Source organism: Ceratotherium simum, chromosome 31 (assembly GCF_057802395.1).
Source record: "Ceratotherium simum simum isolate JZ-2026a chromosome 31, ASM5780239v1, whole genome shotgun sequence".
NCBI classification, from domain to species: domain Eukaryota; kingdom Metazoa; phylum Chordata; class Mammalia; order Perissodactyla; family Rhinocerotidae; genus Ceratotherium; species Ceratotherium simum.
Genome location: NC_141930.1, coordinates 3,329,550 through 3,343,300, shown reverse-complemented (window position 1 = coordinate 3,343,300; position 13,751 = coordinate 3,329,550).

The following is a 13,751-nucleotide window of genomic DNA, read 5'->3' as shown; positions in this document are numbered from 1 at the left end:
TGGGGGCAAAGAGGTAAACCGCAGTCAGGTCTAATATGTTCACCTAAGTCATTCTAAACAGACAGACTTGTCCTGAAGTCGGTGAGGAACCACTGGAGAATTTCAACATGTTCATAATGGAGTTTTAGAAATATTTCCTATTGAAGGTAGATAGTGTGGAAAATGTTGTGGAGTTGGGAGAGTCAGAAAGAGGCAGTCACAGAAATACATGGGGGAAATAATAGAAACCTTAAGTAAAATAACGGCTGTAGGGATGGAGATTTATAGGCTGGATTCTATGGTAGGGAAAACAAGTTTAAGATTACTCATTAGGCACAAGCGCACAAAGATATTTACATTTTTTCATAGTGGTTCCCATATCCTGAGATTGCTCTCTCATTAACATCATTTGGTCTAAACTTATCCAGTATCATCAAGCAATACAATAGTTCCCGTTTTGTCCTTTTCAGCTATTATCTCACTCCTTTGCTCACTTGCCAACCTCCCCCCTTCCTATTATGGTTCTGAAACAGAACAGCTGGAAACATCAAAACAACTAGCACTTATCTCTTATTGAATTCCCACAAGGCACTGGACGATGTGATGCTGTGAAAAATATGATGATAAATCAACTATATCCTAAATTTTTACTTAAGAAATCTAGATCTAATACCTGTGATTAAAAATAAGAAAATCATAAAAAGGTGTATAGTGTTAGGAAAGATACTGACCTTGCAGTTAACTTCTAAATAACCACCAGTTTATGCATATAATTTTTTTTCTGCTCTTAAAAATGTTGTCAGAAGTTGAGTGGGATAATAAAACAAAATGGACAAAATGCTGAGAATTACTGAAGCTGGGTGGTGTGTACATAGGAGTTCACTACACTGTTTTCTCTACTTTTTGGTATGGTTGAAGTTTTCCATAATGTAAAGTATTCTGCAAGTGTTACGGCAATATTATGTGTGATGAGTATCTATAACTGTAAAAATTATATTTTAATTTTATTAAATTACTTGATCAACTTATTTAGCCTCTAGATTTGTGGGTCTGTGACATTCACATGGTAAGCTTGCATTATATTGCTCTAATGTCTCGACAACAGCCCCCCAAAATGCCTTCCCCTAGAAGGTAATTTACTGTAAGGATCCAACCAAATTCAGTTAAAGATGATGATAAAAAATATGATCATTTTCTGTCTGAGTAACTTGCTTGAATGGAAAATAAATCTTTTGTGCACCAGATAGTCATTAACTTTTTGAAAGACACCATTTTACATTTATATATTTAAGTCCCAATTTGTTTCAAATTATTTGGTGTGGCCCACGACATGTATCAGAGTGATCTCTTATCCTAGAAAATGGGACATATTTCCCAAAACAAAATAATTGAATCTCAGAGAATAATTTTCACAAATAACTTAATATATAATGGCATTTCAATTTTTCTTACTAATGAAATTTCCCAAGTGGTGATCTATTACTATTGCTTTCTAAGTCAAAAAAGGTTATGAAAGAATTCAAAGTGAAAGTAGTCTTAAAACTGAGAAGATGGTGTGAATTAATCTCTCTTTTTTGTCAGAAAATATTTTAAAACAAATTAAACAAGCCTGAAGAATTGTAGACCTAGCACTAGATGATGCAAATGACCACTCGCAAATGGATTCTGGCAGTGGTAAGGCTCCATGTACATTGGAAAAGAGAGAAATGACAAACCACATTCTCCTCGAGGCCTAGAAGATTCAAATAGTCTGCAGTTGTCCATTTTCCAAGTTAGTCCTCAAGAATAAAAGTGAACAGTGATGCAATATTGGGACAACGCCTAAGTCACATCAGAGGAAGATTCCCATACAGCTGACAAGTGGATCAGGTCTGAGTGTCAGTGTTTTGTCTGGAATTCAGAAAGCATTTTCTCATGGAAATAATCTTTCTCATGGTGGTTTGGATGCCAGAAAAGTCCACAAACTTCTTTAACATGTAATAGAGTTGCGATATGTACTGACAATGCTAGCAGCATACAAGCCAGTGTGAGTACTCTACCTCAATGACTTCCTGTCATCCTAGGAGTAAAACCCAAACCCCTTCCTCTTTCCCACAATGCCTTTCATGCTGTGCCCTCCGCTCCCTCCAAGACCTCATCTCACACCACTGTCCCCTCACCCCCTGTGCTCAGCCACACTGTTCTTTCTTGAGATCCTTGAATAAGTCAGCTTTGTTCCCACCTGAGGGCATTGACACTAGTTGTTTTCTCACTTAGATGCTATTCTCTCTGGTTTTAGCAAGGCTGGCTCCTTCTTGTCCCTCAGACATTCAGAAAAATGTCACAGGGTACACCTGTCAAGTAGACTTACCTTAACTGTTAGATCTTCTCTGACACCCAGTGTAAATTAGCCACCTAGTCATTCTATCCTGTTATCCTGTTTTAACTCTTTGTATGGCTCAGAAATCTACCACCTGATACTTTCTTGTTAATTTCTTTGGCTATTCTGTGTGTCCCCCTGCGAACGTGTAATCATTGATTACCATAGCCTAGAATACTGACTGACAACAGTAGGTCCTCAATGCATGAGTGAATGAATTAAATAATTAATTCTGCAGAACTACTCTGTGTAGTAACAGAGACCCTAACTGCTGCCGGAATATTCATTCAGAGTTACATCTTAGGGAGCCACGACCACATCTTCTGTTTCATCCCTGGTGGTTTTGAGGCACTAGAGTTGTCTCCCAGCATTCTGGGATAAGGGAAGAGGGGCTAGAGATGTGCCGCTGAGCACGGGCTTGAAGGTGGATGGTGAGGGTTAAGTACAGCACTGAGGCTGATTGAGTGGGGATGGTAGAGAGCTCTTGGGCAGAGATTTCTCTCCTCATTTTGCCTCTGCCTTTTTCTCCCTTTTCTCCCCTCCATTCCCACTAAACAACATCATGGCCAGAAAGAAGCCAGCTAGCATCACTAATTGGCCAGCGCTAGATAAATCTTTTCCCCTTTTTCCTTATCTCCTGTCCTTCCTCTCTTCTCCTCCCTTCCTTCTCTCCTGCCCCTAATTTCTTCCATTCCTCACTCCTTTCTCTTGCAATTTTCAGTTGGTGCTGCTGGTGGTGAAGCTGAAAATTCAGACTGCTCTTAGCACTACTCCAGGAATGCTTGTTGACTGACTGAACGAATGAATGAATGGACAGATTCCATTCTCCTGCCAGCGGAACTTTAGAGAGCAGATTATTACAGTATATGCCAAGTAGGACAGAGTCTAAAGCTTTGCCTAAGTCAAAACAGATTACTTCTCTGACTCGCTCTAGGCACTTACAGACTTGTCACTTAGCTACTGAAAGGAGTTTGATTAGCTGGATATGATGATTTTTTTTGTGAAGCTGATAGGATTTATTAGACTCAATTTTAAGAGACTTAAAATGAAAAGCCTCAAATAGAAAACACTGTGAATTCTATTGTTTTTAAAGAATAACTTCTCACACTAAATAGGTAATGACTACTCCTATTACTGAGTTCCCAAATTTACTATTTTGGTTGGGTTAAGACATCGTTCTCCTTTCAGAAGAGGTACTAGAATGTCTTCACTAGATGCTTAGATACTGTTATCTGAGCATTAAACAGTCATTAAAAGAAGGAAAATTCAGTGACAAAGTTGAGTGGTATGGTTGACTCCATTTCTGTATCAGAAATGATTTGCCCAAATGGACTTACAGGACTAGACTTACTAATTTGTTCAGATGCATTCTCCAACATATCTGTTTCTATTTTCTTGCCCCTTGGAAGATGAGGGTTTGCTGGCTTAGCAGGTCTCTTTGTCTCCATGCCCATGACAAGGATGTATTACCTGACTCCGTGCCAGAGGAAAGGCTCCAGCTCACTTAGCGCCTTCTCTGCCCTTGAATTCTCACACGGTGACCTCACTGGGAAGCAGCTGCCTCACAGCAAGTTGTTAAGGAGGTGGGAGTTCTCATGCCTGCTGATTTTTCTTGAATAACAGGCAGCCTGGGAGCCAGTGGCAGTCAAGTCTTTTGAGCAGCTTCTCTTAAAAAGGGTGAGAAAATACTAAGAAAAGCCACATTTATTTAGTTTAGAATTCAAGTAGATTTCAGTGTTTGGGTCTTTGGTAAAATCTCAGAAATGGGAAGTTGGGAGTCACCATCATTTTTGGGCTTCTGGCTACAACAAGTATTCTTAATGCTTTTGTGTGTGCTTGGGTTTCACATTACGATCCCCCCTTTTCCTATAAAGACTACGGAACAAAAGAACATGGAAAGAAGTTTAGGAATTGACGTGGTCACCATAGTTGTCTCCGGGCACCCATTCCGCGCCTGCCGTATACAGCAGCCTGTGGTCTGGGAGGAAGTCATCCCTCTACCACTTCCAGTGGAGAGCCGTGATTGGTCCAAGTCCCTCAGGGCAGGCCCACCCCCCCGGCCTCAGGGATTGATTCTGCAATGGGCATGTGGCCCAATTCAAACCAATGAGACATGACTTTGTGTTGAGGAGGGCGTCTGCTTGCTTTTCTTAGAGAGTAACTCAAAGAAATGATCTCCCCCTGAATATTGCGATGTATGTGACGTGTGGAAGGTCTGAGCCATTTTGCCTCCATGAGGGAGTTCGCTCTGAAGACAAAGCCAAAATACAGAGGAGCACACAGCTGAAGGAGAAGAGGAAAATGGAATGGGAACGCTGAAGCCACAGCCACCTGAGGACCCCAGTTATATGAGCCAGTCAACCTCTTGTTACTGTTTAAGCCACTTTAGGAAGAGTCCTCAGTGACTCACAACAGAAAACACTGTACCTGGCGGCATAGGCATTAACTGTGGTTATGAGACCTCTTTTAATTCTCATTTGTCATCAACATTGAGCAGAAAGCGTTGCACGAATGATTCACGCCAAGAAATTCTTTGGTTTGAAAGGTCAACTCTACCTTGGGTAGAACCTAAGTGGGGCCATAATTTAATATTTGATAACTGACGCAGAAATCTGCACACCAGTAAAAAGATTTTTAATTGGGTTCCTCCTGTGAGTATATCGTAGGTTTCTTCTTCCTATAAAGATGTGGCTTATCTAATTTTAAAATCATTGTATCAGGCAACCAGCGATATAGTCAGACCATTTCAAAATGATTAAAATATGCTCAGAGATCAACAATTCTAATATTAGCTTATTGTTTCCATTGTTCTTTCTCGAGAACTTTTAGGAACTTTGTTTTGCCTTGACAGAATTATCAATCTTCTCTGGAAATAAATATGAAAAGTCAATAAACCTATTAATTGGAAGAGTCTCTATTTACAGAAGAATAGTGGATAATAGTTACTGTCGTAAAAAAAATTCAAATACATGTTTTTCAAGTAAATGGTAAAGAAGTCTAAAGCATCTGTCCTCTCCCTTTGGTAGGAAATAAAAGATGGGGAAACAAATCCTCAACCCCTAATTTAGCTGAAATATAGTCAATAATTGAAATCAATTGCAGCTTTAATTGCATCCTACTCTGTGAATGCATTTGTTTGCATCACTGCTCTTGGGGTGGAAAGAAAAAGCTGACTTAAGTAGCTTTACAGAAATTGCTTAATAATTAATTCACCTTCTCAAAAGTGGCCAGAGCACTCAGTGAGTGAGATCAAGTCGAGGGATAACAAAACTGAATTAACCATGTCTGATATGGGTAATTCTGACTAATCTCTTAGTTTGTTTCTTCTTTCTTCGGTATAATCAGATTAGTAGTCATAACAGGTACTCTGGCTTGCATTTGGGTTCTATTATTGCATTTCATTTTTGTCTAATGAAAAGAATTATATAAAATATAATTCCTTGCCCTTCTCAGGCCTAGAGGTTCTGGCACATTACTCAGATGAGAAAAAACAGTTCTGAGGATTAATTAACATCTATAGGATATCGAAGAAACTCTGTTGGTGCTTTGCCCTACTGTAGCGGTGCCTGTGAATATGTTTTGGTTGTAATTGTGCTGCAGGCCTCATGCATTAAACTGTTCAAACAGACAGTGTTCAATATAGTTAAAAAATAGCTTAGAAGCTCATTGTGTCTCAAAGTACAGGAAAGCAGAATACCAGAGTCAGTGTGTTCTTGTGAGTTTTATATTTTTGGCTAAACACTGCTTGGCTAGTAGAATAAGAAGTTATATTTCAAACATCAGAATAATATATGGTTATGTGACTGTTTTTATTTTGGAGGTCTCAGGAAATACGAAGTACCTAGAACAGTTCTGGTAATATGATAGGCACTTAAATTCTTGCCAAATAAATTATTTAGAATCACATTGAATATATATATTGTATTTACTTAATATACTCTGCCTATTTGCACCAAGGATTTTAATAGGTTTAAAAAATACGTACAATGAAGAATAATTAAAATAAATAAATGTGAGAATTACGGCAAAGAGATAGTATAGGTGGGAGAATAATAAACCTACGGTAAAATTGGCTTACAGAGATGCACACGAATAGTTGCTGGGGATTAGCAATAATTGTCCCTGTGCTTCCTAGTGGCCAAAGCAAAGAAGAAAACAGGATCAATGGAATTTGGTGCCCTTAAGATAAAATAAAAACAGTTATGCAGAAGAATCTCAGCGTTTTTTGACAAAGAGATCTGGGAATAATTTCTGATGGGTCCTCATTTATGCAAAAACCACCATCAGCATCTCCAGTTTTGTATATTTAAGTAAAAATAATTAATAAAGGTCAGAAGAAATACAGTTTAAGCATATAGTTCTCAGATAAGGAACACGTTACTGCGATGATAAAGGAAACTCACTTTGGGCTCAGATACGCTGATGTGAATACTAGTTTACTTACGAGCTATGCTGCTTCTGTAAAATGAAGATAATTAATAGCGACACATGACATGGCTATAAACGCACATCTCAGTAAATGTGCTAGCACAGAGGCATAGAATAAGCGCTCAAGGGATGGCTGCTTTTATTTTTACTGCCTGCTTTAGTCCAAAGAAAACATTTAGAATAAAGTGGAGAATGGAATGTATGTCCATCAGGGATTTCTTCCTGACTAGCTCTCACAATGAGGCTTTGATTGAGGAGTTGTACAAGAGAAGGTTGAAGCAGTTGTTTCTGCCAAGACCCTGAAGCGCTGATGGGTAACTGATTACTGAGTAAGAGGTAGAGAGGGGGGTAAAGTTCTCACACCAAGACGGGCGCCTGAAAGGCATGGCCGCCCCACAGTAGCAGAAGGGTGGGCAACAGGAATACCCACCCCCAGAAGGCAGTATCAAAATCCTCCTTAGCAAACTGTTCTCCCTCTGCTCCAATGTATATGTCTGTAGTGGCTGAGTCCCTAGAGTCTGTGCTGTACATTATAACTGCAAACAATTTGCCCTGGAAAGTTTTCAAAGCAAAAGCTATACCAATTGTTTGTGTGGCCGCAGAAATACTTCACAATAAGGTACCCAGAGAACACATACTTTTAAATAATAAAGCTAAAGAGTAAATCCTCTCAGATGAATTTATTACAAATATTATGTCCTGGTAACCTAAGACTCCCAGGAGTGTCTTGACTGGTGTTCTGCTCATTCATATTAAATAACCATGGATTATTTTTAAAGGACCAGAATGAAACAATCAAGTTTATAAAGTAAGATACTTTGAACGGAGAAAACAGTAAACTACAATTGCTTTGCTGTCTCAGAAAAAATGTACCAATTACTTGGTTAACTTAGTTGAAGGAAGTCATTAGATGTTTATGTTTCTCGATCTGCTTTCTCACTGGTTTTCTTATCTGAGGTCTCTTTAGCTGAGGGGTCTGCAGTGGAGGAAAGATGACCCTTAGAACATAAGCTTCAGGAGGACAGCATTTTTGCTTGTATGTCTTTTCTGTTTTGTTATTGTTATATCCCCAACAGATAGAACTATTCTTGGCATGTGGTTGGGATTGATAAACTTTTGTTGAATAAGTGAATGAATGAATGAATGAACTAGATCCTGTGGAGTTCCAGCCTTACCATTTGATAACTCTACACAGAGTGGGCAACAACGTAGCATCACCTGACAGTCTCAGTTGCTTGTAAACATTTGAGAAAAGAGTCGGCTATGCTTCAGAGTAGCTCAAATAATTAGTTAACATCTATTAAAAAAGTGGTATTTTTAAGGTAGTATACTATTCAAATGTGCATTATTCTACTAGACCATGGGGTCTTATCTTTTCTGGGCCATGGACTCTTCTGGCAGTCAATGAAACCTGTAGACCCCTTCTCAAAATAATATTTTTAATGCATAAAGTAAAATGCGTAGGATTACAAGAGAAATTATTGAGAATCGTGAAATACAGTTATCAAAACATTAAAAAACAGATTTGTGCTTTAATAGTATACATGTTTTTTTTTTTAACATTAAAGAATAAGACAAAACATTTAAAATGTAGGCAAGTTGATTTTATTTTTTAAAACATCAATAGGAAGGCTGTTGTAGCTTAGATAAAATAAGAATATTAAACTCTGTCCTAACCACCATTCTATTCTCTGCTTCTATGAGTTTGTCCAATTTAAGTACCTCATATAATTGGAATCATGCAGTATTTGTCTTTCTGTGACTGGCTTATTTCACTTAGCATAATGTCTGCCAAGTTCATCCATGATGTTTCAAGTGGCAGAATTTCCTTCTTTTTTTAAGGCTTAATAATATTCCATTTTATGTATATACCACATTTTCTTATCTTTTCATCTCTCAGTGGACATTTGGGTTGTTTCCATAACTTGGCTATTGTGAATAGTGCTACAATGAACATGGGAGTGCAGATATCTTTTGAGATTCTGATTTCAATTCTATTGGGTATATACCTAAAAGGAGACTTGCTGGATCATGTGGTAGTTCTATTTTTAATATTTTGAGGAAATTCCATACTGTTTTCCATAGCAACTGCACCATTTTACCTCTCCACCAACAGTGTGGAAGGATTCTAATTTCTCCACATCCTCCCCAACACTTGTTGTCTTTTGTTTTTTTGGTAATAGCCATTCTGACGGATGTGAGATATCATATTGTGATTTAGATTTGCATTTTCCTGATGATCAGTGACATTGAGCATCTTTTCATGTACCTGTTAGCCTTTTGTATGTCTTCCTTGGAGAAATGTCTATTCAAGTCCTTTGTCCATTTTTTAATCAGGTTATTTTCTTTTTGCTATTCAATTGTAGGAGTTTCTTGTATACTTTGGATATTAACTCCTTATCGGGTATATGGTTTGCAAATATTTCACACATTCGTTAGGTCACCTTTTCATTCTGCTGATTGTTTCCTTTGCTGTGCAGAAGCTTTTCAGTTTGAAGCTGTCCCATTTGTCGGTTTTTGCTTTTGTTGCCTGTGCTTTTGGTGTCATATCAAAGAAATCATTTCCAAGGCCAATGTCAAGAAGCTTTTTCCTAATGTTTCCTTCTAATAGTTTTACAGTTTCAGGTCTTATGTTTAAGTCTTGAATCCATTTTGAATTGATTGTTGTGTATGGTATAAGATAGTGGTCCAATTTTATTCTTTTGCATGACAATATCCAGTTTTTCCAACATTATTTGTTGAAGAGATTATCTTTTCCCCATTGTATATTCTTGGTACCCTTGTCGAAGATTAGTTGATTGTATATGGGCTTAATTCTTGGCTCTCGATAGAATAGCCTCTGTGTTTCATTGGTCTATATATGTGTTTATGCCAGTACCATATTGTTTTAATTACTGTTGCTTTGTAACATGTTTTAAACTTAGGAAGTAGGATGTCTCCAGCTTTGTTTTTTTTTTTTTTTTCTCAAGGCTACTGGCTATTCTGGTCTTTTGTGGTTTCATATGAATTTTAGGGCTGTTTTTTCTGTTTCTTTAAAAAATTACCATTGGATTTTGATGGGGATAGCATCGAATCTGTAGATCACTTTGAGTGGTATCAACAGTTTAACAATATTAAGTCTTCTAATCCATGAACATGGGATGTCTTTCCATTTATCTGTTTTTTCTGTAATTTCTTTCATCCATGTTTCATAGTTTTCAGTGTACAGTCTTTCACCTTAAATAAAACAACATAAGTTTATTCCTAAATATTTTGTTCTTTTTGATGTGACTTTAAATGGAATTGTTTTCTTAATTTGCTTTCTGTATAGTGAGTTTTTAGTGTAAAGAAATGCAGTTGATTTTGTATCCTGCAAGTTTATTGAATTCATTTATTAGTTCTAGCAGTTTTTCTGTGGAATCTTTAGGATTTTCTACGTAAAATATCATACCACCTGCAAAGAACTGGCATAGTTTGGATTCCTGGGACAGCTAGGGGGAAGGGAATTTCCTGCACCTGGCTTGGCTCTTGGAGACTTGGAGAAGGCATGGTCTTACTTATTACAAGATCATTAAGATTAGGAGGGCTCAGTAACTAGAGTATCTGGGAGAGGTGGAAGCACAATGAATTTAGCTGAACCCTCTCTCCATTCGGACAAAGTTCACCTATGAACTTGGTCTGCCTCATTTTGGTTGGTTGCAAAAATGTAAACATTCTATAATCTCTATATCTTTGTCTCGTTTGTCTCACTGCCTTGCTGAAAAATATGTTCCTCAGAATTCATTGACAATATATATTTAGTCTAGTATGTTGCCTTCTTTCAATACCAAAAATTTCTCTTTTGATCAGCACTACTCAAAATTCCCTCGCTGATTTATTGCTTATCTAAATTTCTTATCGTCCTGTAAAAAATTCATCACTGTATTCCCCCACATCCTTCCCTCTGCCTCTCTTCTTCTCTCTTAGACTCACCTGTTAATACCAATAGTCCCCAGTTCGCACACAGGTATACTACAAAAGGTTATTTTAAAGTCTGTTATTTTGAATCGTAATGGATACTACAACAAAAATTATAAAAGTGGTGGTTGGTTTTCCAAAATAGCAAGGAAAATTTATTGAATCTCTAATATAGTTTTGATACTGTTCATTTGCAATGAGAGGGAGGCTAAAGCAATGTTATTGCAATATTAAACTAAAGGAATAGCTAAACAGGAGGGAAAACTAATGACATTGAAAAAGAAATAATGCTATATGCATTTTAAATTTGGTTTAATTAGAGGAGCATGAGGGAACACCTTTTGTGGAAATCATAATAAGTCTTCCTTTTATTATTATGAATAATTTCATCTAAAAATAATTGGCACTCTATTCTTGGATGTAAATGCACTCAGGTCCCCTGGTCCCTTGGGGATCCACATGGGCCTGGAAGAAAAAACCCCTCCTCATGATTTTTGTGTATTTCCGATATTATTTTCTCTTTTTTCTATCTCTTTGTATTCCTGCACTCAAACCTGCCTTCTCAGTTCAGCCCTATTCTGGTTTCCATGACAAAGAAACAGTAAAAAGTTCCTCTTGGCAAGCATTTCACGGCGTTTGTAACTTTACTGAAGGTCTAGAGGTGTCACTGGAGAGAACTGAATCACGTGCTCTCACGCTCATCACACTGTTCCCTCTGCAGAGCTCTCTCTCTGGACACGTGGGTCCTCAGAGGGGCCCTCCTAGTCTCCCTTCCTGTTCTGCCACAGCATCTCTCAGGGGCAGCAGCACTTCTGGGACCCTAACGTCCTGGCCTTCTTGGAGTATCTCTCCCCTCCTGCCTTCCAGCTCCTGCCATGGGCCCTCTCCACACAGCTGTCTCTGGGACCCGGTCACTGCTTCCTCTCCCTGCCCTCAGGCCTGGGCGTGCTGAAAGCCCCTTGCTCCTACTAGCTCTTGGGGGTTGCACTCTCCCATGCAGACTCCACATCCTGCCCAGAGTTTCAGAAGAGCCCCTTTATTCAATTCTCATCAAGTTACTCAACAGGCACATGCCTCTGTTTCCAGCCAGGATGCTGGCAGGAGTGAGATTACATTTACCAAGCTGCTCTTGGGTCATAAACCAGAAATAGAGAGAATCGCATGAAGCTAATGTGAAAAGGCTTTTCTAGGTAATAAAAGTATAATAAATAGTATTTCCTGGACTATTGAGCTTGATCTTCTTAGTTCAGCGATTTGGCAATAAAAAAGAATGTAGCACTAATGCTCAGGGGATGAAATGCAGCCTGATTGAACCTTGAAAACATGATGCGCAGTGAAAGAAGCCAGTAACAAAAGACCACGTACTGTATGATTCCGTTTACATGAAATGTCTAGAATAGGCAAATCTGTGGAGACAGAAAGTAGAGGAGTGGCTACCAGGGACTTGAGGGATAGATGAGTGGGGAATAATTGCTAGTGGGTACAGGGTTTCTTCTTGGGGTGATGAAAATGTTCTAAATCAGGTAGTGGTGGTGGTGGCAGGATTCTTTGAATATACTAAAAACCACTGAATTGCATACTTTAAAAGGGTGAATTTTATGGTTGTTTTAAGGAATTTTTATGAAATTTTTTATGAATTACATGAATTATATACAAATGGAACTGTTATGTAATTTAAGTCTCAGGAGAGTTAAAAAAATCAGGTTAGTTCACTTCTTTCATAATACAGCAGGATAATTTTCAGTTTTCTTAAATTATATTCTGTCATGGGCTGGGTAAAAATCAGGATTCATTTGTTTGATAATTTTTATCCTTATAATCAGTCTATAAAGGGCATCAATATAGAGGTCCTTCAATATAAAGGAAGACTAAGTGGCAAAAAAATTTTTTATTCCAATTGTTAGTTAACTCTACCCACACGTCCAGGCAATTGTTGGAATAAAACTTGCGACTTCAGAAGAAGGAGCCCTCTGACCTTCCTCCTGGGACCACATCACTGTTTCCTAGTCGTCTGCCTCCCTTGTGCCAATCTCTCGAGACTGTGACGCTTAGGTCTTCCTCTGGAGAAAACCAACCTTTTGAACTGTGTGCGAGTTTCGGATCCCAGCTTCAGTCCTGACTTGAGCAGATGAATGTAAGTGATGTGCTGTACACAATCGCATGGAATCTCAATGCCAGGGACAAAGCAGGCTATTCTTTCAGAGCAAAGTTTCTGAAAATAAGGTGAAAGAAAACTCATTGAGTCTAAGATGTTGGTTTTAGCAGGAGCAAAGCAGGTACCAACCTGACCCAGAGGGAAAATCAATTTTAATGAATCTAGAAACAGTCTCAGAACAGAACACATCTGAGTTACTTGCAATTAATTGACTTGAAAAGTCATGAAGATTAAAACCCATGTAATAGCCTTTAAAAAATTAAGTCAGTGACTTTGAAAATATTATCTCTATCTTGATCTGGGACAGATAACCTGGCCCTCAAAGTGAAGGGGTCTTTCAGGGAGATTTATTATCCTTCGAGAAACAAGTGAAAATTAACAAACTGATTTCATGTGGGATGCAAACCTGTGCCCAGCTCCGCAATATTCGTCGACAGGCATTTAACACAGAAGGAGGACCTACAAACTAGCTCATAAGAAGAAAGCAAAAGTGATTATACTCCGTTCCTCTGCATCTTTGTAATATTTATTAGAACTGTAAGAAAACACAGGGCTGAGCAGCAGCACATCGCCTCTACAGGATCTTTTAAGAAGAGGTGTTTGGGGTAAGAGGGCAATTTTGGAGAAAGAAGATTTTCTTACTACCTGTTAAAAAATTACTGAATATTTTGTTCCCTTTTAGTCATGTCTAAAGACTCCTGGGTGACCTCCATATCATGAGGGGTTTGTGGAACAAAGGCAAATACGCTGAATGGAGAAAAGATTTAGGCTCAAAGACAATAGTGACCAAAAAAAGTCCAGGAGAGTGTTTAGGAGAGAATAAAACAGAAAATGAAAGCTCTCGTAGTGACAAATTCTGAGGCACCAAAAGGGACTCTGGATTGAGACAATCAC